We start from the raw sequence: 24,125 nt of genomic DNA on the forward strand, positions 1-24,125 counted from the left end.
ACCTGTCTGGACAGCCGAATTTCGACATGATCCTCCACAGGCCCTGGCGACTGACAGAGTCGAACGCTTTCGTGAGGTCCACAAAAGTTGTGTAGAGTTCACAATTCTGCTCTTGACATTTCTCCTGTAGCTGATGCGCAGCGAAGATCATGTCAATAGTCCCACGTCCCTTGCGGAAGCCGCACTATGATTCTGGCAGTAAGCCCTGCTCCAGGTGAGTGATCAATCGGTTCAACAGAACCTGTGCAAGAACTTTCCCCGCTGTAGAGAGCAGCGAGATTCCACGGTGATTGTTGCATACCTGGCGATTGCCCTTTCTCTTATAGAGATGCACAATGGACGCGTCTCTAAATTCCTGTGGAATGGATCCCTGCTTCCAGAAGGACTGAAACAGCTCAGTGAGTTTCCGTAGCAGCACGGGTCCGCCGACTTTGTACACCTCTGCTGGTATGGCATCTGACCCTGGGGCTTTGCCACTTGACAGCTGGTTGATGGCTTTCTTCACTTCGTCCTCTTCTGGTGAAGCATCCATGGAGTCATTGACTGCAACCTGAAGCATCTTGTCAATGGCCTCATCATTGATGACTGAGGGGCAGTTGAGAACTGCTTCAAAATGTTCAGCCCATCTCTGGAGAATCTGCGTCTTCTCTGTAAGGAGCACAGTGCCATCAGAGTTCAGGAGGGGAAAGCTCCCAGAAGACTGTGGACCATAGAGTGTGTTGAGGGCTTCATAGAACTGCTTATAGTCATTCCTGTCCACATATGCCTGTATTTCATCTGCTTTGGCGCTCAGCCACAAGTCCCGCATTTTGCGCAGTCGGTTCTGTACTGTTCTGCGAGCGTTGATAAAGGCGGTCTTCTTTGCCGCTGAGGATGGGTCGTTTTGATATGCATGATGCAGGCGGTGCTTCTCAGCAAGTAAGGCCTGGATTTCTGCATCATTTTCGTCAAACCAGTCTTGCCGCCTGTGTGTGGAGGGCCCCAATACCTTCAATGCAGCTGTATGGACAGTGTTGCGGAATCGCTCCCAGTCTTTCTCAGCGTCATCCTCAATACGAAGATCAGCAAGCTCATTCTGTAGGTCTTCCACTAGATTTTCAGTGAGGCAGCTGTTCTTCAGCTTCGACACGTTGATCCTTTTGAGAGCCTTACAGCCTTGTGGTCGTCTCTTCGGCATGGATACTATGAGCCTGTGATCCATCCAACAGTCAGCGCCGCACATAGCTTTTGTAACCCTGACATCTTGTCTGTCCCTTCTCCTGATGATGACATAGTCGATCAGATGCCAGTGCTTGGAACGGGGATGCATCCACGAAGTCCTGTTACGGGTAGGGAGGCGGAAGACCGTATTGGTGATCAGAAGGTCATGTGCTGCACAAGTTTTCAGCAGTAACAGACCATTGCTGTTACATTTTCCCACTCCATTTTTCCCTGATGACTCCTTCCCAGGCTGCGGCATCGCATCCGACTCTTGCATTAAAATTGCCAAGCAGGATCAGCTTGTCTTTGCGGTGCACTGATGATAGCAGAGCATCTAGTTCTTCGTAGAATTTATCCCTCACATCCTCTGGGTTGGTCATTGTGGGAGCGTATGCACTGATCAAAGTATCTTGTTTTCCTTTTTGAAGCGGAAGCTGCATTGTCATGAGACGATCATTCACACCCTTGGGGGGACTGGCAAGTTTCTGAACAAGATGATTCTTGATGTTGAAGCCAACTCCAGACTCGCGACGCTCATCACTGCTGTGGCCACTCCAGAAGAATGTATAGCCTCCGCCTGACTTGGACAGCTGTCCTTCATTAGCAAGGTGAGTTTCGCTAAGAGCTGCAATGTCAATGTTGTAGCGTGCGAGCTCTCTGGCGACATGCCGCGGTATGCTGGCCAGGGTAAGGTGAAGCAGGCAATGTTTAGGGCACCTTTTCTAGCCCCCTCCTCATTCTACGGAGGAGAGCAGTGCAATCCTGAATAGGGCTGCTCAGTCGCTCAAGAAGACGCCGAGCTCCACTGCTGCTTCGGTCAGTGAGGAAAGACCATTATACCTGAGCTGCCTGTGTGCAGGTCCGCGGCTACAGCTCCCAGTGTATCCACACCTGCTGCTTCGTCGCTCGCCCATCGCCACAGGACTTGATATGATGTGATATGATATGATGTTGAGACTTGCACGTGAATTGGATTAAAGTGAGGGAGAGTTGCGCGAGATGGCTAAACATATTCTATTATTGAAGTATGTGGTGGAAGCAGGGATAGAGAGAGTCACATTTTTGTCAGTTGTCTACTTAATCTATCTGTCATAAGTACCTTGTCTGAACACTTCACAAACTTTAATGTATTTATCCTCAGAACATCCCAGTGAGGTAGGGATGTGCTATTAACTGCATTTTACAGAGGAGGAACTGAGGCACAGACAGACTAAGTGACTTACCCAAGGTCATATAGGAAGTCTGTGGTGAAACAGGTAATTGGACACAGACTCCCAAGCCCCAGGCTAGTGCCCTAACTCCTCGATCATCCTTCCTCTTGTATTCAGGAGATTTCAAAGATGAGTTAGCCTTAAATCCTCATTCTAATTCTAAATGGCTGACCACATTCTTCTAGGGTATAGTGGTGATGTTAAATCATCTGTAACTAACTAAAAGTGACACTAGGGAGTAAGTTAAAAAAAATCCAAGACGTCTTTTTTTAAATGGCATTGTTACATGTTTAAACTGTTCTGATTTATATTGTGATTTCATTTGCATGTTATTTCCCTCCCTAAGAACAGTGATGACAAGACAAGCCAGAGTTAATCTTTCCCAGAAATGTTTTAGGGAAAGACTGATGCAATATGCAGTTTCAGAGTTCATCACACAGACAACATCGGGGATCAACACCCTGAAAGAAAGTGAGAATAAAAAGGAGAAAATTGCCTAGTCTTACTCATTTATGAGAGTGAGCAAAACCTATATTAATTTAATCCTCTTTCCCAGTTCCAAATGCTACTACTCCCCTTCATCCTTAGCATTGCCCTCTCATTTGAATCCATCTTAGAATAGAATTGTCTCCCATCCCCCAGTCACCTTTAAGTCTGGGTCTCCTGTTTGTGGGCCCAGAGTTCCTGAGCCTGTTTATTTTCCTTATCTGTTTGCAATAGTGCTGCTACATCCTGTTGTAACTATCAAGAGCAAAGCCTTCTGGGTGCATTAGCCACAGCTGCAGGCAGGCAGCAGAAAATTAATGATTTCAGGAGCTCTGAGGATATTAGACAGGAAAACAGGCAATGGGAAATGAACAGCTAAACAACAGAAAAAATATATTTTATTTTGCTCCTTTAAAGTTAGTATGTGGGGAAGGGAAACCCAAGTCGACGGAGCAAAAGACTTCTGCTTTCCCCTTGTAAGTGAGATTACTGTGTGACATCAAAGGGTTTTACATGCAAGCTGGAAACGTTTATATATCTTTTATAGAGCGAAATTATACCAACTAGGTACAGACCTGGGGGAGGGGAAATGTAGAAGCACAATCCCTCCCTGAGTTCCCAGGAAAAGGAGTTCAACAAGATAAACCATGCTTTAGCCATTGCTCCTTCTGCTCCCTGCCTGCTTTGCAGTGAAGTCTGTCTCATGGGAGCATGAAGACAGTAGCAGGCAGCTACACTCCTCTGTATTGTAACTGGCTTCCTGTGCTTTCCCCCTAACCTGTACACCAAACACAAAGGCAAATTAGAATCTGGTTCATAAAAGATGGCAGAAAATACAAATTGTATTGGAGTGCAATTTAACAAACTCCTGCACTGGTCAGCAGTAAATCAGATTGTCCCTGACTATAAGAAGTCAAAACAGCTTTTAGCTGTCCAGGAACCATTTATTTAAATAGTTAACTGTGGTAGAGGTACTTCTCTTGAATGAACAGAGCTGCCACACATTTAAAATTGTACCTTCTCCCACATTTATGGCAGACATAACAGCTGGGGACAAGACAATCAAAAATGTGGAGGAATTTAGGGAGGAGCTGTTACAAGTTTGTTTGATTTTGACATCATGGTAATTAGAGGTTCTCCTCTGACAGGGCACCAATGTGATTGCAGAAGTTGTGCTTGTTGTTATACCCACTGGGTGAAAGCTGAGGAAAGAGATCAAATGGACTTCAGACTATTTGATGAAAGTTGTAGGGGGACACATCCATTCCATCCTTTCTAACTGTAGTCAGGGCTATCATTCTAAAAGGGCAATGTTTAGGAGGAGACCCGGGGTGATTATTGCAAAGAGGCCAAAAGTCAAACCACAGACATTATTTAATACTCTAGTTAGCCTGGTTTTTTTTTTTCATTTTAATTCAAACATCCATGCATGAATTCTGAATAGTGACTAGGATGATAAGAATTCTTTTAAGTACCCAGACAAAAAGAGAAGACAGACTTATTCAATAGTTCTGAAAACAGGACTAACCAGCCATTAATACTATATAGTAGGAATGGGTCAAATCTGGAAACATTTATTCCCCCCTGCTCCTTCTTCTGAGCTTTGAGACTGAGATAAAACAGGAACCAACTCTGAACCACTTCCGATTTTGGTTTTTGCAAAACAAAGCCTCAACAGATCATGTTTTTCCAAAATGAACTCCATCCCACTTTTTTCCTCTTGTCTTTGAAATAGGGAAGGGGTGAAATTGGAACCCACCAAAAGGGTTCAGCAAAAAGAGGACCCAGGTTTAAAACACTGAAATACCAAACCACCCTCTTATCAGCTATGTAACTTGACACACGACGCGGCTCTCTTTGGTTTTTTAAATATTGTTTTTCACTTTAGACCGTGATGAACCACATGTCCCCTTGACTGTTCCTAACAGCTGATCTGATCCTTTATGCCATTATCAGCCTCCCATGCAGCTTAAGGTTTCATGTTGCAGCTCTTAAGTTCTCCATGATGTTTGTGCATTTTTCTCACTTCCACCACAAACAGTTCACAATAAATGTCCAAGTATTGAAAACAATCACAAAAACCATGAAATAATGAGGTTCCATGAGAAATGAAACAAAAGTCCACCATTATGTCCTTTCAAATAGTCAAAGAATGTGAACAAAAGTTTCACTTTGGTCACACAAAGGCATCTATATTTGATACTCCATGAACTGTAACTCTTGTACCCATTAATAGCCCAAGCAAGTGCTTAAGTTTCATTTTTTTAAGTTGATCTATGAACTACACACACACAGTTGTCTTGAATAATATTTTAGATGTCATATTGCCCTAACAAAATAGCATTAACAACATTATATGCATCACTTCCAATATACTGGGACAATTATTATTAATTCTGCTAGAGCTTTCAAGAAAAGATGCATGCCATAAGTTTAATTGACTGCAACTCAGTTGAGTGAGTAATTTTTTAAGTTAAACTTTTGAATACACAAACACACACAGTCTCATATCCTCCTGGTTGTAATTTCAACAGCCCTACATTCCCAACATCAAACAGAGGTTAAGTACCATGTTATTTAAACAAGATGGAGGTATTTGATAATGACTGAGTAAGAGGAGGAGGAATGCTGGAAGGGAATGGAACTCCTATCAGCAGGGCATGGGAGAGAACTTAACTGCAACAGCACATAAATCTACTTTAATACAAATATTGCTGTCATAACATCATAATTCATCTCTCTGCATTTTTATGTTTCCCACTTTGGAAAACAAACTATGTCTAAGGATATTATTTCATTCTTTTTTTATTATGCAATTTGAGAAAGAAGCAAAGACTAGTTAGATTTAATTACTCCCATTAAGTTACTTTAGATGTCAGGCTCCAGTAGTAATTCACAAGTGGGTTGAAGGCAAAATACATGTTTACTTAACTCCACCTTTTCTTAAGATCACTGAACAGTCAGGATTGAAAATTGCACAGAACACTGGGATTTCTTCTTTCACTGTTTATAGCAGTCAAAAATATTTCACTACATCTCTGTATTTGGTGACTATTGATCATTCGATTTCTTTGCAGATATTTGTAAACAATTTTTATAATGTTACCCTTCTATCAAAAAGTCCTAAAGTGGAGATGCCAGAGACCTGAAGGAAATGATTAAAAAAAACCAAAAAACAAAAAAACCCCACTCTTTTTAAAACACACATGCTTTTTAGCTTGAGCAGCAGCATGACATCAAAATGCATATTAAATCCATGAACTCATTTAATTTGGACAAGAGGAGGAAGTGAGTTGGCACCCTATTAAAAAAGCAAGGTAAACAAAATCTTCTGTATTGCACTTGTCACAGATAATCATACATCCACTGAACCAAGAAAAGGTTTGGCAGATGCCACTTATAAAAGTCACTGGTTGATAACAAAACCTTCTAATTAACGTTCAAAGACAGGCAGCTTGTTCTATGCCTTAAAAATATGGTGGATAAAGAATAACAGTGGCAACATTTAGAAATATATTTAACAGGGGAGACTATATGTTTGAATTGTGGAGTCATGCATTGTGGAGGGTTAGAAGCAGGGTGAACCTCAAATATTCGGAGTGTAGTTTCAGTTTGGACTATCAAAAAGTCTGTCTGCTTACCTTAAGGTTATTTGAACTATGTGATTAAAAATAAAAACAAAAACAGTTGAATCAATAGGACATACTAAGCATGACCCAGATCACTTTGTTTGCTGTATCCCTTTCCCCCATGCTTCCTCCCCCCCCCCTTTTTTTTTAAAAGATTGTAAGGTCTTTGGAGCAAGGACTACATCTTTCTATATGTTTGTACAGAATCTAGCACATTGTGGGTGCTTAATATTAAAGTTCACCAGAACTGCTTGAGTCTACAAAATTGGGCTGGAAGGCTTGCAAGAACATGTTTTTTGAAGGATTTCTAGCATTTTCAGTTTTATCTAGAAACTATAAAAGTCATCCAAATATTTTGGAACGCCCAACAACAACAAAAAGAGACCCACCTCAAGTGGGAAGTGACTAAGACAGCTTATCACAATTAAAAACAAAAAACCCTCTTGAAAGTCCAGGTGTAGGGGAAAGGCATGTCAAGGCAGGGGTGTGTATGGAGAGTGGCAAGTCAGCAAATTTTCGAAGTCTAGTGGGAGAATTCTGCTAGCTACCAAAAAGAAAAGTGCTTTAAAAGATCAAATATTTTTGTGTTTGTAGTGTTGTTTTAGCAGCGTTGGTCCCAGGATAGGAAAGATAATATCTTTTATTGGACCTCACTCACCTTGTGTGTCTGATAAATTTGTGGTCAGTTGGGGATTAATCCTGTAAATCTTCCACATAGAGAACTTCCATTGACTTCAGTAAGTGTGCTGTGCACCAAAGGTTTGCTGGGACCAGGCCCTGGGACATCATTTTTTGTTTCCTCAGATTATTTCATCAAATTGTCTTGGAACACAAACACATTTTTGTTCTTCCCGAGGGAGCTTTTGCTTGTATTTCCATTTGGTGCTGACAAAACCAATCACACCGTCAATTCATTAATGAACTTTTCATGGGCGTTGGTTGGTGACTTGGCAGGAATGTTACAGAACATTGCAAAGGGGCAATAAGGCATGAATTCAGTGAGCTATTGATGTGGTGTTGATCTCACTGGTGTATTGAGGTTATGGGCCTTGTTATTCAGATCTCTTATATAAATCAAACCAAACAAAAACAACTCCATTCATGCAAAGCAGCATTCAAAAATCTCTATTGGCTAACACCTGTGTACTCCTATTAAATTGGATTCTGCCATTAGGTTTTTCTTAACCTTTCTGACTCTCCTGTATTTCACACAGGCAGGAAGAGTAAATTGGTTGGGAAATAAAGGGATTGGCCTGCAGTTCTCACCAGCAGGCAGTGGTAGGGGAACTGTAACATAAAGGACTTCTTTACATTTGTATGCTCTCCATGATACCTGTACTCCATGGCATAACCTGGCACATATGCAATCTCTAGCTAGTGTTCTAGGATTTTATATGGGTTGATTAAAAAATTATAAATGCATAACAGAGAGCAATCATAGGATAATGTAGGGGGGAGGGTGGGATGCACCATATGTTCTTTTCCTGTTCTTGCATTTGCAGCTTTTACATACAGAATTCCCTGCCTGGCAGATGGAAATAAGCATGCTTTATGCAAGGTGCAGGCGGGTCTCTCTGTCAAAGCTAAAGAGCTGAAGAACAAAGCAGAGCAATTACAAGTTCTCTCTATAAAAATCTATATGACCCCTATCAAATGTATTACAGATGAGTTCTGGAGAATTACAGGAAAGTCACTGAGCATTACTAACGTAATCTCTTGATCATCAGCAGCTTAGTATTTTTTATAAGGAGAGATTGATACTAGGAAGATGACACTCACTAGCTCAATAGGTTGGAAAGAAATCATTTCTAGTTGGATTATAAGAATGTTCCTTTTGGTAGTTCATAACCTCCCAGAATGATTTTACCTTCCAATAGCTACAGATATATCATTTAGTGTTATTTGCATGAATGTGTGGAGCTGATAGATTTAGATCCTATGGATGGATGGCAGGTTTTTCTTTACCATAAATCCTGTTCCACACCAACAGCATGATAGAAGCATTTTGATAAATAACTTAAACTGAAGCTTTCTGATAGATAACAAACTCATTAATCACTACCCTCTCAGTCTCATAAGAAGAATTTAAAATGTACCATGGTCAGTGCTTGTGAATGTTTCTCTTTTCCAAATCACAGTGTTTATTAGTTCATGGTATTTAAGATAGGCCAAGCAAATGCTAGGAAAAGAGACTATATCAGCAGAAGAAAGAGTAGTGGGGGTGGGGGTTGAATTCAGTCTAAGAGCAAACAAGGGCTAGATTCACAGTACTATCATTAATGCTCTCTTCCCGGAGAATTTTGGCAGACTTCCAGTTTATTAAAACAACAATCAAAGGCGGATCTTCTCTCTGTATACACAATGAGTCAAGAATGGATCATTTACTCAAATAGAGCTGCTTGCTGATGTATAAAAGCAAAAAAGCATTTTGGGGGAAATTGTTAGTTCATGAATAATATGTAGAAATGCTCCACTGTTGTGATTCACATAAAGAATTCTGATCATTATTAAATGAAAATAGAATGCAATATTATCATTCTGAAAGCACTAACCACAAGATCAGCAATTAAAGTATCCATTAACTTATTTTTATGTAAATGAAAAATATGCATATACTAAATCTTTCTACATACAATATATAGATACACAGTGCATCTATAGTAATAGATGAATTATAGGGATGCATCTCCATGTAAAAATTAGGGATTAGAGATTTTTTTGCCTAATTGTTTAACTCAAAGATCATGTGTTGGAAAGCTTAACTAAGAAGTTATTGGGTTCATGTAGTGCTCAGAAAAGACTGGGGGATGAAAGGGGCAGAACAAAAATCACAATGGAAAAAATGGAGCACAGGGTGAACGAGTGAGAAACTAATAAACAGAAGGTGAGATCCTGACCCTATTAAAGTGAGAATTCTGCCATTGACTTCAGTGGAGTTGGGACTTGGCCAAGTAGAGGTTAAAAATCAATACACTCTGCATATCTTATACTGGTAACCTGCTAATCGGTCATCTATTTTTTGTTTGTTGGGGGGTGGGGGAAGGGAGAGGGTGTTCTGCACCCAGGACACAGCATACGTTTCCTTTTTGCTAGTAAAACATGCTTGTCTTTATTATAATTTTAATTGAAAGAACAAGGATTTCTATTACTGGGGGGAAGTGTTTGTAAACTCAGTTTTGTGACCCTCCCCCCACCTGAAGAAAAAAGAAAGCTCTCAAAACCTCAAACTCTATGACCACCCCTTAATAAAAAAAAAAGAACACCTTAAAAGTTGGCTGTATTACCTATGATTACACGTCTCAAGCAGTAATTTTTTAGGTTAAACAGGATTGCTGTACATCCAAATGGTAGCTAAAGATGTAAGACAAGCAGACTTCACACTTGAAGACTTCTCTGTCAGCAGAGTCGGCCGCAGGGAGAAGTGTCTGTAAAATCTGCTTTGTTTGCAGGCAGCATTTTGTAAATCCGAATCTTTGATAATGACACAGTCGCACTGAATGGCGACTGTGACTGAATGGTTGTTGAACTTTTAAGATATGATTCAGCACACCACTATGAGAACAGAGCACAATAACATTAAACACCAGATGGTATTTCAAAGCCCATCAGATACACAGATTCCTTTTTCTTCTCCACAAAAGATCGGCAAGGCCTCATGTCTGCAAAAACCCCATTAAGATAAATGGAGCTGATTTGGTTTTGTCTTGCTAGGCTATTATAGGAAAGTCATCTGAATGGGTCAAATTACAAACTGGTCTGGATCAAAGGAAAAGTACTGCAGTAGAGGGTCAAATTGATCCAAGCTATGTCAACTGGATCAGCATGAAACCCTAAACTGCAGTGCAAAAACTCTTAGAATGAGATGTAACTGCACCAATTAACTGAAGTAATGCCTTTTTTCCACTCAAGGTAGAAGGGCTTTAACTGGTCAAGCTTACCAGGAATCTTTCTATCAGCAATCTGGGAGGGAAAGATTTGTGAAAGTGGAGTCAGAATTCCGGTTCAACAGTGATACACCAAAAAAGAAACCAGTACATAGTACTAGATCTTCAATTCAGATAGTCAGTTTAACTCCATTGACTTAAATGGAGCTACACCGATTTACACCACATGAGGATCTGGCCAATAGTATTCTGTCAGACTAGAATAGGAATTACACCCAGCTGGCAATATTCAACCCTGCAGCAACTCCAATGATATGAGTGGAGTTACACCAGTGACGAATTTTACCAATTGACATCAATGGATTTCTTCTGGTTATACCAATGATAAATTTGGCCCTGTGCAGTTTGTATGAATAACAGAGGTTAGATAAGATAGCTACATTTCAGACTGGACGCTCTGTGTGTGTGTGTGTGTAATCTCTCTCTCTCTCTCTCACACACACACACATACACCGACAAGAACAAATAATGTTATATTACGCATATTCATTCTGTCAATGTGATAGCGAGATGGCAAATGTTCCCTAATCTCAGATCTCATGGCTATGAGCACTGTATACCTACACAGAAAGAATCTGGTTTGTTTTGCATATAATTCTGTAGCTTGTATTAAAAATGAATATGCTTTTTATATACAGCCATTTTAGAAAATAATGGAAGTAACCCTGAGAATCTTGTATATAATATGCAGACAGACAATAATAGGATAACATTTTTCACTTTGGAATTCACAGATTAGGAAAGATCTGTGTGGGAAACTCCTGAAATCAGCCAAAGACCCCCCCCCCAACTCAATAACAGATATTTAACTGGAAAAAGAAACCATCAGATATCAGAGAGACCCTATGACCTACCTCTCAATCCCAATACATTGCAGCAAAGCAACAAGCAAGTAAAGTCTTCCTCAGTTAACAAAGAATGTTATCTGTGATACAGGATATATATCGATATCTATCTATCTATAAAGAAACCTGGCAGAATATTTCTGAAAGGAGGAGCCAGTCAGGCCTCATCACAGATGTTCACATGTCTCCTGCTGACTTGCTCATATGTCAGTAACAACCAACACTAGTATATCAAGCAAATGAATGAAATGTATATGTTCTCCTGACAGTCCAGTTGAGCACCCTGCTTGCAGCTGCATTGTTGTTCATTGAGTCTACAGAGAGAGACCTTTCTTCAAGAAAGCAGTTATCTAGGGACTATGTAAATTCCCTACAAATTGTCATTTGCATGTTTTCCATTCAACACATGTCCTGTAAAATGTACCATGCATATTTCTGGCAACAACTGAGTCACTCAATTCATTAATTATCATCCTCTTGCCATTAAACTGCTGAATTCTGTCACACTGGGAGCCTTTTTAGGATTCAGGGGACGTCTGCTTTTTTATGTTTAATTTCAACAGAGGCTTCAGGCACTGGAAGTTGACTGTGGGTGCCAGTAGCCTAGTTTGATGTGAATGAGCAGCTTTTAATAAGTGATGCATATTTCTTTTCAGCTGCAAACGTTTTCTTTTTCTCTGGGGTTAGATGTAGTGAAGTGCCATGGCTATTCGAAAAGATGAGGGTGTCAAAACCCCTGATGATTTCTAACACTTGGAACGCATCACACAGGGGCAATTAAACTGACAAGGAAAAAAAGGTCTCCTCCATCCAGATTTAGACCATGTTCCTATTCATGGACAAATCAGCAAACATTACAAATGCCTTCAATGAGTAATGAATGGGTTCTGGGTTAGTTACTGTGCTGACAGCAGGTTTTAAATTCTATTGAGTCAGGCAAGGGAGAAGGTGAATAGGGTAGAATTACAGGAAAGGATTAATGAGGGGTTTCTTGCTGAACATACTGTTGCAGTGTTCTCTCAGTCACTATACCAAGCAGTCACTGATTTTTGCCTTGAGGACTGTACTTTTATAACCTAAAATAAGCTTCCTTAAACAAATCCGCATCAGGCAATGTGTCAACACTTCATTGGTTTCAATAGAATTAGTTTCCTAAATGCTCTTTTCTGAAGCAATTTTTGTACTTGAAAATGCATTACAAGGAACATTTACTACAACTACAGTACAATGATGTATAATACGACAAACAGAGTTTTAATCAGTGCAAGCTGTAACAGCGAATATATTACACATATGGTGCTCTCTCCCTCCCTTACTCTCTTTGCTCCTCCAGAGTCATAATTAAAATCCATTCACTTGTGCATTTACAACTATTACTGTTGTTACTAATAGGTTTTCATTATTTGTTAGCAAAAACACAGTATTTACCCTGTATGAGATATAGTATTAACCATAGATTTAGGAGGATGGTTGACAGTTATTTATTTACTAATGTTACATTATTTTCGCCCTGTATATACACAAAATAGCATGCCAAATAAGCCAAAAGATCATTTTACTAGAAACGAGATAATGTGCACGCAGCTCTCACAATACACAGTATGTGAAACCAAATGTCAGCACTGTTTGTCAGGCTTAGCTGGATCACACTTGCTATGGCTGTTAGAAGGTGCCAAGGGCTGTTGAGATATGACATCACTGACTCTAGCACATTCCGCAGCTCTGTCAGCTATAAAGATTACATTAAAACAGATTATTTAGCTTTGTGCACACACCTTTGTTAGCCTCATTTTGGGGGGCTAATTTTTTGTAGAATTTTGCAGAGTAGAATATTTACAACAATTCAATTTTTAGATTTAGTGTTTTCATAGTTTGTTGCGTTTTCCTGCACGCTCATCTCTTGGTCATTTAAAACCTCTCTGGAGAAAGCCTTCAAAAAATTAACTGTAGGGATTTAACTGGGCTTTGCTGTCTTTCACTTCTATTTCCCAAGGTACTCTCAATTGAGTCGAATAAATACATTAATAAAGTCCTGAAAGGAATGACACTGGTTCCCCACATTAGTGATTACTTCTGTGGCTTCTTCCTTCTCTAAGCTGTGGGTTTATTCAAAGGTGGGAACCTTGATACACCTACAGTCAGTGGAGATGTAGATGCAATGGTGCTGTTTCAATAGTAACTCAAAAGATTATTTAAGATATTTGCTTTGATAAGAAGAAGCTCATTTTACAGAAAGTGGGAGATTAAGAGGTGGATTTTGGTTACCCTGCATCAACAATACCCTATAGTGAAACATGACTAAAACCAATCTTTGTTTTAAGCATAATTTAAAAGAAATAAGAAAAATACTAGAAAAGAAAAGTCATTTTCTTGTTCATTATTTTCACATGTGATGGACAAGTTTAAGAATATGGTTTTCGTTGTTTTCCCCACTGCTATACCGGTAGCAGTACCCAGAAAGATTTTGAAACACAATACTTACCCATGGCTGTTTTTTCCTGTACGTAATATAAAGGAGAAACAGTGGAGGTGGGAGGCAGGAGAGGGGGAAATCACATAAATGAGTTTCTGCAGTGAAAAACTTCTCCACATGCAAAATGGTCCCAGTGAGCAGGTTTATCCCCTAAGATCAGGACTGGCGCAACCCATTAGGAGACCTAGGCGGTTGCCTAGGGCACTAACATTTGGGGGGCAGCGACTGCGCCGCCCAGATCTTCTATCGCCTCTGTTGGGGGCGGGAACTTCCGCCGCCTAGGGCGCCAAAAAAGCTGGCGGCACTCCTGCCTAAGATAATTAGACACTGCCAGGATATTCTAAGGTTTCCATCTTATTCTTTATAGCTATCAGTGAAGTCAATAGCAAAGCTCCCTCTGGCTTTCAAGTGGAGCAGGAACAGTCCTAATTTGGTATTAACAGACATTCTGCCACTCATTTACCCTCTCACCAGGGGCGGCTCTAGGCACCAGCTAAACAAGCAGGTGCCTAGGGCGGCAAAATATAGGGGGTGGCATAAGGCTGGGGCTCCAGCTCATCCCACCGCTGTGAGCCGAGGAGCGGCCCGTCCTCTGCAGCCGAGGCAGGGCCGTGCTACCGGCTCTCGCTTGGGGGGGGGGGGGGGGGAGGTGGCACTGACCGCGGGAGAGCGGCGCAAACAAGCCGAGCAGGAGCAGCCCGTCCTCTGCAGCTGGGGCAGGGCCGCGCTACCGGCTCCGCTTGGGGAAGAGGGATGGCCCCTTACCGCGGAAGAGCGGCGGGACCCGGTAGCGCGGCCCTGCCTGGCTGCAGAAAACGGGCCGCTCCTCCTCTGCTTGTTCGCGCCAGGGCCGACATCCCCCCGGTGCCTCAGCGCGTCCTAAACAGGCCGAGCGGCTCCTCCCCTTACCACGCGGCTCTGAGCGGGGAAGAGCTCAGGCACCTCCGGAGCCATGTGGCTGCAGCGCTGTTCAGGGCCACTTCTCGACGTGCGCAGTGAGCCAGGGGTAAGCAGCCGGGGCCGGAGGGTTGGCTAAGGGGCAGGGAGTCCCGGGGACACTCAGGGGGCAGGGAGGGGGCAGATGTTCTGGGGGGGGCGGTCAGGGGACAGGGAAGGGGGGGTTGGATTGGGGGGGTCTCGGGGAGGTGGTTGTCAGGGGACAAGCAGCAGGATGGATCAGGGATTCTAAAAAATCTCATCTCATTTCATTTGGAACGTTTAGCAGGGTTTTTATTTGTTTGTTTGTTTTTGTTTTTCTGCTTGGTGAAACAAGAACCAAAAAAGCCTCCAAGGTTTTCAATTTGTTGTTACCCCTCTACCCCGCCTCCTTTTTCTCCCTCTTTACCTTTTTCTCTTCCCGCCCCGAGAGGGAAAAGGAGGCAAGGAGAAGGAAAGGCCAAGAGAGGAAAAGCTCAATGAAAACCATTTTTAAAGACTTTAAGTGGAAAACAAAAGTTGAATGAAATAACATTTTTCTGCACATTTTTTCTTAAATGTTGTTTTGATTGAACAAAAAAAATCACCCAGCTTTAGTTGTAACCACACAGTCTTCTTATGCCTAGCCTGAATGGCCCACTGGCCTGAGTTCAGTCTCACAGGGGGCACCTACTAAATATATCTTGCTTACCTTAACCCTCAGCTTCTCACCCAGCCTCTGTTCCAGTGCCTAGCTATCTGGCTGAAACTATTACTTTTGCTGGATGGGATGAGCACATTCCTCCTTCTGACCTATCACTGAGTCAGTCCTTGGGCAAAGAAGGAAAATAGTGTATTTCTGCTCTTCAGATTAACCACAAGATATTTCTACATTATTTTAGCCAAGTATGTGCTTGGCCTGCCTTCTACGGCTCGGTCATGTGCAGGTAGGGAAATAGTGGGTGAAAAACTGGTTGGAGGACAGTTATCAATGATACACTTTCAAAGTGGTAAATGTGTCCAGCAGTCCCACAGGGGTCCAGCACTATTCTATATTTTCATAAATCAATTGGATAATGGAGTCAAAAGTTCACTTAGGCAATTTGCAGATGACACCAGGCTGGGAGGGGTTGAAAGCACTTTGGAGAACAGGATAAGAATTTGAAATGCCCTTGATAAATTGGAGGATTGGTCTGAAATCAGCAGATGAAATTCAGTAAAAACAAGTGCAAATTACTAAACTTAGAAATGAAAAATCAAATGCATAACTACAAAATAGGGAATAACTAGCTAGGCAGTAGTACCGCTGGAAAGGATCTGGGGATTATAGTGAATCACAAAGTGAATGTGTCAACAATACAATGCAGCTACAAAAGAAACTAATATCATACTAGGTTGTTATGACATATGATGCAACCTCGTGCAGTATCTCTGGGGATACATACTGTATTAAGCTTATGAATGGTGTATGTATCACTGTGGGCCAGGGACTGTATGCAACTTGGGGCAGTGGAGGAGAGTGAGGGGGAATGATACCACAGCTCCTTCAGGAACTAAAAGCAGTGGATGGTGATTTAAGGTGAATCACTCAGGTTGTAAAGACCTCCAGAGAGGTACCATGCCTGGGGACGCTTGCATAAACCGGTTCAAACTAGGTTTTCCAGAGACCAACTGACTAAGAAAGGGTGTTTGGCATAAAAAGTCCACATTTAAACTGACTCAGGGCCTTCTTTTGATTCAGCAAGCAGACAAGTCCTTCTGACCAAAGATGAAACCCTTCCAGAAGGGCTGGAAGAACTTTGGCTTACTAGGGCCCCCGTCAGATTGAGCAGTGACATCTGATAAGCTTTTAGAGTGTGTCATAAACATACAATTAAGGGTGAATTCCTCTTTTGCCTGTAAAGGGTTAAGAAGATCACATAACCTAGCTGACACCTGACCAACAGGACCAATAAGGAGACAAGATACTTTCAAATCTGGGAGGGAGGAAAGTCTGTCTGTCTGTTGTTGTGTGTGCTTTTGCCAGAGAAGATCAAGGGGGCAAGCCATCTAACTCCACTAAAATTAAAAAGTTTTGGATTTTTTTTAAGCAGAATTTTTTTATTGTTCCTTTAAACAATCAAACACAGCAAGCAGCAAATATTTGGCCACACACTTCTGAAACCCCAAATCATGTTCAGGTTTTGGCAGACTTATTTCAGCTTTTTCAATTAGAAAAACCACAACAAATTTTGAAAGAAAGCAGACATTGTCTGTGATTTTATTCTGCTTTTTAAAAACCCCTTGTTTTCGATCCAAAAAAAGTTTTGACGGAAAATATTTGTACAACCTTTTTAATGAGCTTTAGTGCCTTTTAGCACTAGCTGATGCTGAGAACCAGTGATACCTTGTAAAGGTGACTTGAAAAGAAATCCTCAAAACTGGGTTTGTGCTGAGATGCAGAAGGTTTTTAAATGTTTATTTTTCCCAGGGCAACCGGGGGGGGGGCAAGTGTGGCAATTTTCCCCCTAGAGAATACAGTATTCTATAGTATTGCAACTTTTTTTTATGGAAGGGGCCCCCAAAATTGCTTCGCCCCAGGCCCCCTGAATCCTCTGGGCGGCCCTGGTTCGCGCTGCTGCAAGCTGAGGAGCAGCCTGTCCTCTGCATCTGGGCAGGGCTGCGCTACCGGCTCCGCCTTGGGGGTGGTGGCCTCTGACCGCGGAAGAGCGGCAGGAGCCAGTAGCACAGCCCTTCCCCGGCTGCAGAGGATGGGCCGCTCCTCCTCGGCTTGTCCCCGCCGCTCTCCCACAGGCAGCAGCCACCCCCCAGGCAGGAGCCGGTAGCGCGTCCCTGCTCTGGCTGCACAGGACGGGAGGGACATGATGCCCGGGCGGGCCGCTCCTCCTTGGCTTGTCCCCACCTCCTCCCCTCCGCGCCACCTCCTGCCAGGGGATGGGAGAGGGGAGCAAAGTGGCAGCCCGGGCTGAGCCCAGCTCATTCCAGGGCCAAGACGAAGACCAAGGATGAGCGGGGCTGGGATCCAGCAGCAGCCCCAACCCCTGGCCCTGGGAGCGGTGGTGACTGGAGCTGAATCCGCCTCGGGCCAGATCTGCAGCAAGGTAAGAGTTGGGCCAGGCAGGAGGGTTTTGTTAAAATTAAATGTTAAAATTACATTAGTAGGAAATAGTTTTGTTTCACTAACTACAAATTCTCTGTTTTCATTTTTTTTTAAATTTTAAACAGTCAAAACAAAACTGCAAAGTGCAAACATATGTAAAAAATTCGGGGGGGGGGCGTGCAAAAATTTTTTTGCTTGGGGCAGCAAAAAACCTAGAGCCGGCCCTGCCTCTCACTCTTCCTAAAAAAAGAGTTAAATATTAATTAGATCTGCTTGGAAGAAGACTTGTTAGTACAGTGTAAAAAAAAACCCAAAGTGGTGGCCAGCTTCCACAAAGGATCCCAAAACAACTGAACCAATGGCTTCACTAATGGAAAATATTTCAATAATTTTCCTATTGGAGACAGACTAAAGGTCCTCAAACTTGTATGATGAAGAAATACTATCATTCACAGGGGAACTGCACAGTTGAAAACTGAAAAAAATCTCATGGGGGAAGGGGAGGAAGAAGCATGAGAATAAGAATAAGAAGTGTCTGCTGGAGTGAAATCAGGTCTGAGAATCAGGGAACCCTAAATCCTAAAATCCTGGTTCTGGGGAGGTAATTTAGGGACTGATGCAATGCCTACTGATGTTAGTCAAAGAACTCCCATTTTTATCACCTGGCTTGGGACCAGACCCTTAACTTCTTCTCCTTCAGTTTCTGTGTAAAATTGGGATGATAATATTTAATAATGATAATATTTACATCCCACTCTAACCGGTAGAGGTAGATGACTAATATTTGCTGAATTATTTAATCTATAGTATAACTTTCAAAATCTCTGAGGGCCTTCATGGAGTTGGGCCCATGAATATGAGAGGCGAATTTGACTCAATATAACTAATACCTATAAAATCTCCGTATTCAGATAACTTAATTCATCAATAAAATATAAGGTTCGTTAGCTTCAATAAGGACTTAGAGGTCAGATGTAACCAACTCAATAGAAACAGGCCTGATGGAATTCCATACATTGAAAGAATAGTTTTGCTTGAGAAATATAGAAAATTCTGCCTGTCTTTCTGAAAGAGCTACTATAAATATATATACACAAACAGACACACAAATTTGTTAATGGATGTCACCATATTGAAGTGGCCTATTTATTTTGACAACACAAGTTAATGCTCAGACCTCATCCTTCCACCCTTAACAAAAATATTGACTAATGCTGCAAGTTGTGTTAGGCTTTGGACAACTCATGTTTTATACCAGGGGTCGGCAACCTTTCAGAAGTGGTGTGCCAAGTTCACTATAATTTAAGGTTTCACGTGCCAGTAATACATTTTAACATTTGTAAATGTTATATGTCTATATTATATAAACAAACTATTGTTGTATTTAAAGTAAATAAGGTTTTAAAAATATTTAAGAAGCTTCATTTAAAATAAAATTAAAATGCAGATCTTATCAATTTAATGTGATCCTTGCCTGGGTTTCCAGCCGCTGGCCCTGCTCAGCCTGCTGCCGGTCTGGGTGAATGGAACCCCAGGCTGGTAGCGGGCTGAGTGGTGCCAGCGGCCGGGACCTCAGATCGGCAGCAGACTGAGCCTCTCAGCCCACTGCCAGCCTGTGGTCCCAGCCACCAGCCCCACTCAGCCCGCTGCCAGCCTGAGGTCCCGGCCACCGGCCCCGCTCTGCCCGCTGCCAGCTGAGTGAATGGAACCCCAGACTGGCAGCGAGCTGAGCAGGGCCAACGGCTGGACCCCAGACCGGCAGCGGGCTGAGCAGGGCTGGTGGCTGGAACCCCAGACAAGGATCCCATGCCCTGCTCAGCTCGCTGCCAGTCTGGGCTGAGCGGGGCCAGTAGCTGGGACCCCAGACCGGTAGCGGGCTGAGCTCTGGGGTTCCGTCTGCCAGCTCCTGCCAGCCGGGATCCCAGCCGCCGGCCCCACTCAGCCCGCTACCAGCCTGGGGTTCTGCCCACCCAGGCCGGCAGGAGGCTGAGCGGGGCCGGCAGCTGGAACCCCAGACCGGCAGCAGGCTGAGCCACTCAGCCCGCCGCTGGCTGAGTGAATGGAACCCCAGGCTGGCGGCGGGCTGAGCGGCTCAGCCCACCGCCACTCTGGGGTTCTAGCCGCTGGCTCCTGCCAGCCGGGGTCTCAGCCGCTGGCCTGCTCATCCCGCTGCTAGCCTGGGGTTCCCTAGGGGTCCCCAGGCCAGCAGTGCGTGCTGAGTGGGGCCGGCGGCCGGGACCACAGCTGGCAACGGGGCAGCAGCTGGAACCCCAGAGCGGTGGTGGGCTGAGCCACTCAGCCCGCCACTGCATGGCATCAAAAATCGGCTCGCGTGCCACCTTTGGCACGTGTGCCATAGGTTGCCAACCCCTGATTTATTCCATATCTGAGGATCATGGCCATTTTTTCCATTATTTATCATGTTATGTAAAAGAATAGGTAATACAAAAAATCATACTGTAGATCTGTAAAGTATATCATGCTGGGATGATACAAGCACAGGGTATTATAAAATCTTCTGTTTCCCAAAGCCTTAAGGCACATGTTTCATTGCAAAGCATACCATTCATCTTGTTACACTACTTAATTTGATATATTAAATAACATCCATGTATTTTTTGTTATTTTTCCTTATGTTTCCAACAGGTCTCAGCTCTAAGAGTGGCTTCAAACCTTTGCATTGTTAGATTTTTGGAAGAAGAAACCTGGTATTTGTTTGGTAACAGTTTTGTACAGTGCTGTATATATTCATTGCACTATATAAAAGGTATGGACAAAAAAAAGTGCCTATTTAATGTAACAGAAAAAATTAAAGAGATAGTCTTGAGGTTGTTGTAAGGCCTGAAAATTAATATGAAAATCAATTTTGCTGCACAGCTAATTAAAAAAATCCTGATTTACTCATCTTCTTTGAACAAGTCATTACAGAAGATCATCCTTCTTTCATGCCACATATGCTACAAATTTGTTTATCCTTAACCAGACCTGATTGTAAGACTAATGTTGGTTCTCTAGTATGCAGTTTTGAGTCATGTAATTTTTGAACACGCGCTTCAAAGTCAACTTGTTTACTAAATAAGGCATAAGATCATGGAGTTTTGTTGTGAATCTATTTAATCATTTGTTAGCATCAAAGAATAAGGGATTGTAACATCAGGGAGAAAAACAACCCACAATTACAACTACGAAAACCTCACACTTGTTTTTGGCTATTAGCAATAGGGGAAGTAATTAAAAATACAAACTAGAACTGAATGGAGTATATAAATGTTGAACTTATTTTGCTATTGAGTCTCCAGGAATAACTGCTTTTTGAATAAAATGGGGGTAATTCTTAATCTATTAAATGTGACCTGCATGAATAATTTCAATATTCGACTTTAACAAACAGAATAATATTCAACTTTATGATAGAATGTTCCCAGAAGTTTACACATCATCATCATACAGGTTTGTGAGGTGACATGATTTTTGAGCCACCTGTACATAGTAATGAATGGTAAAGCTCTGATCAACTCATGGGCACAGAGTATACTGGCTGAAAAAAAATATTATGAAAGTAGCAGAGCAAAATACGAGCTTAGTGGCCAAAGCTGGTGAGAGCTGTGTGTGTGTGAGGATCCAACAAGAAGGGGGAGAATAATGAATGTTTGGGTTCACTGGCTGTTCTGAAAAATAAAAAAAAGTTTTGTTTTCAGTTGAAACCAAAATGATTTTTTTCAGAGAATCAAAATTCATAGTGGCAAGTCGTAGTTATTTATAATGACTGCAAGTAGTCACTGGGCCAGAGAAAAAGTGAGACTGACCCTATAGCAGGGGTGGCCAAACTTACTGACCTTCGAACTACATACAATAATCTTCAAAAGTTCGAGAGCCACAAGGCATGACAACCTGACCTCATGGTTTCCACACTGAAGGGCAAACAGAAGCAGGCACAGCCCCAGAACAACCAACCAGTAAAAGACCCTTATCATATTTTGTTATTGGAAGAGGGTCTAGAGAGCACAAAGGAAGATCTCCTATTGCTGCTGCTGTTGCTGTTAAACACATTTTCCATGTCTTCCAGCATTAGGATGAAAAGACACACCCTTGCATTTAATCTCAGAATTACTTTCTGAGCCAGGGAGACTCTCACATCTGGGAGAAACCACCACATTTGAGGGCTGCCTATGTATGCACCAAGGAAGACTCCCTCACCGGGCCAGATCAATTTTTGAATTTCTTTAATTACCAGCAACTTTGGCATGTTGAGGGAAAATTCATCCTTAGTGCAACTCCAGCAAGGGTTGTTCACAACTTTCTGAGGTCCCAAGAAGAGGACACTGCTGTGCTAATTGCAGAATCCTCTGTTCATTCCTCTCTATTTGCATTTTACATGTATCTCAGGAGAAATACTATGCTTCTTTTCAAATTTAAATAGGATTTAGGGCTTTTGAAGAGAGATAGAATGACAGGACTGGGAATTGAAACTCCCTGTTTGCAGTAATAGCAGCACAACAATAGCAGTCCCTAGGGTACCCTGTCACATGACTGGGATCATGTGACTACCTATATGTCAGAACCTTATTACAAGGACAAGATTCCCCGAACCACACACTTGTTCCTCAACTCTCACCTCATGTGTGAGGCGGTATATTAATTCTTACGTTTATTTAATCTTTTGCCCTTTTACAGGGTGGGCCAACAAGGATTCCTTTTAATGCTCTTTGTGATGGTGTTTTTGTGTGAAATGGAAACTTACAGATTAGAAACTGAACTGAGACCATCCAGTTATTTCAAAGACAACAGCCACTTGCACTTTTCTACATAGTACCAGCACAGACCTTCTGTTAGTGGAAGTGAGACAAGTGAAAACTATTCACATGCAAAGTCTCTCTTTCTCTCATTGCTGTACAGCCGAGGTCTTTACCTCTAAGTCACTCTTATTGAACTTATGCACTGTAGTTAAATGACATTCCGGACTGACTTCTACATTTAGCATGAAATCCTGCCTCTGCCATTTCAGGTACAGAAAGCTCAAAATCCCAAAGAAATGCCAAAGCCCTGCTGCCTAGGGTGGCAGGCTACAAAGAGCTTGCACAGGAGAACTTCACAGCTGTCTGTTAGCTACAGATAAATGCTTCATGGCTGTTCTCTGTGAGGCACTGTAGGGGGTCGGAGGGAGGTGTGGGTATTCTGGGAGAGTTGCAGGGGTTTGGTTAGTGGATTCACACACAAGGGGGGACACACAGTGAGTGAGCAATGATCGCTACTCTGCTCTTGAAGCTGTATATTAGCTTAGGTGGCTGCACAGATGCCACATACAATACTTCTAAGCTAGTTCAGGAGTGATCCAGCTGGTGCATAGGTACCTCATACAAAGCCCACTTTGGCTTTGTGCAGGGGATATAAATTTCACCAGGTCTTGATCCAGTGTTTCACCATTTTACTTGGGATATACTGACAGAGACATCACAGAAGCACACAAATCACTTACCTATTAATGTTATAATGCTGGATGTACATTTTCTTGATCTCTGGTACTAACATCACCCAGATGTTCCTGAATGCAGCTGTCTTATCATGGGCTATTCACTCAGCCTGTTCCAGGATGTTTCTGTAATTTAATCTGGTTTAGCACACAAAAGTTTTTCTAATTTTAGTAACAGCATCCCTAAATCCAAATAAGCAATGACTAGTATTAGGAAACAAGAGTTCATATGGAGGTTACCTGTTATATTAAATTAATCTCATAATATAAACCCTCCACAAGGAAGAGGAGACTACTAGATTCATGTATCTCAGTATCCAGCATGGATCCAAGTTTTGGACTGCCTATGGACCTCAGCATCCCCGCGGTTTTCTTTCTGTAGATCATGTGTTCTGTCATGAAGAAATTAAATTTGGATTAAATCTATTCTGAGCTCAGCTTTGACTCCAGAAGATAACAAAATAGTCATTCATCTAAAAAATGTAGATGAGGACTTGGAAGGTTAATGTAGGTCATATTTGTGAACAATGTCCAAAAAACCTGCAGTAAGGCCAAAATTCTGTGCAACCCTATTGGCTTCAAAGGGTTTTGCAGGATGAAAATTAGAGCAGAATTTGGCCCATGTGCGCAGAATTGTAGGAAATTTAGAATTACAATAGCAATTGCATTGCTTGGCAACAAAAAATTATCCACAGGGATCCACTGAGGTTACTGTAGGTTACATGGGTCATTAAAAATAATTAAGCAGTGGAGTAAAGACCAGATTTAAATTAAATATACTTCTAGCATCTTCTAGGTAAGACCAGCACTATGGGACTACTTCCAAATTGGATTTTTTAAAGATTAAATTAA

The 24,125-nt window shown here is 42.2% G+C and overlaps 1 long non-coding RNA gene across 1 annotated transcript in view; it reads right to left on the bottom strand.

Annotated features, from left to right (window-relative positions):
- LOC123372118 overlaps window positions 1-23,619 on the bottom strand; it is a 39,578-nt gene extending 15,959 nt beyond the window's left edge. The window contains exons 1-2 of the long non-coding RNA XR_006580107.1: window positions 23,514-23,619; window positions 23,280-23,411 (exon numbers count right to left, since the gene is read on the bottom strand). This is a non-coding gene — a long non-coding RNA (uncharacterized LOC123372118). The remainder of the gene's footprint in view (window positions 1-23,279; window positions 23,412-23,513) is intronic.
- Between the last annotated feature and the right edge of the window lie 506 nt (window positions 23,620-24,125).

This window comes from Mauremys mutica, chromosome 6 (genome assembly GCF_020497125.1).
Source record: "Mauremys mutica isolate MM-2020 ecotype Southern chromosome 6, ASM2049712v1, whole genome shotgun sequence".
Lineage (NCBI taxonomy): Eukaryota > Metazoa > Chordata > Testudines > Geoemydidae > Mauremys > Mauremys mutica.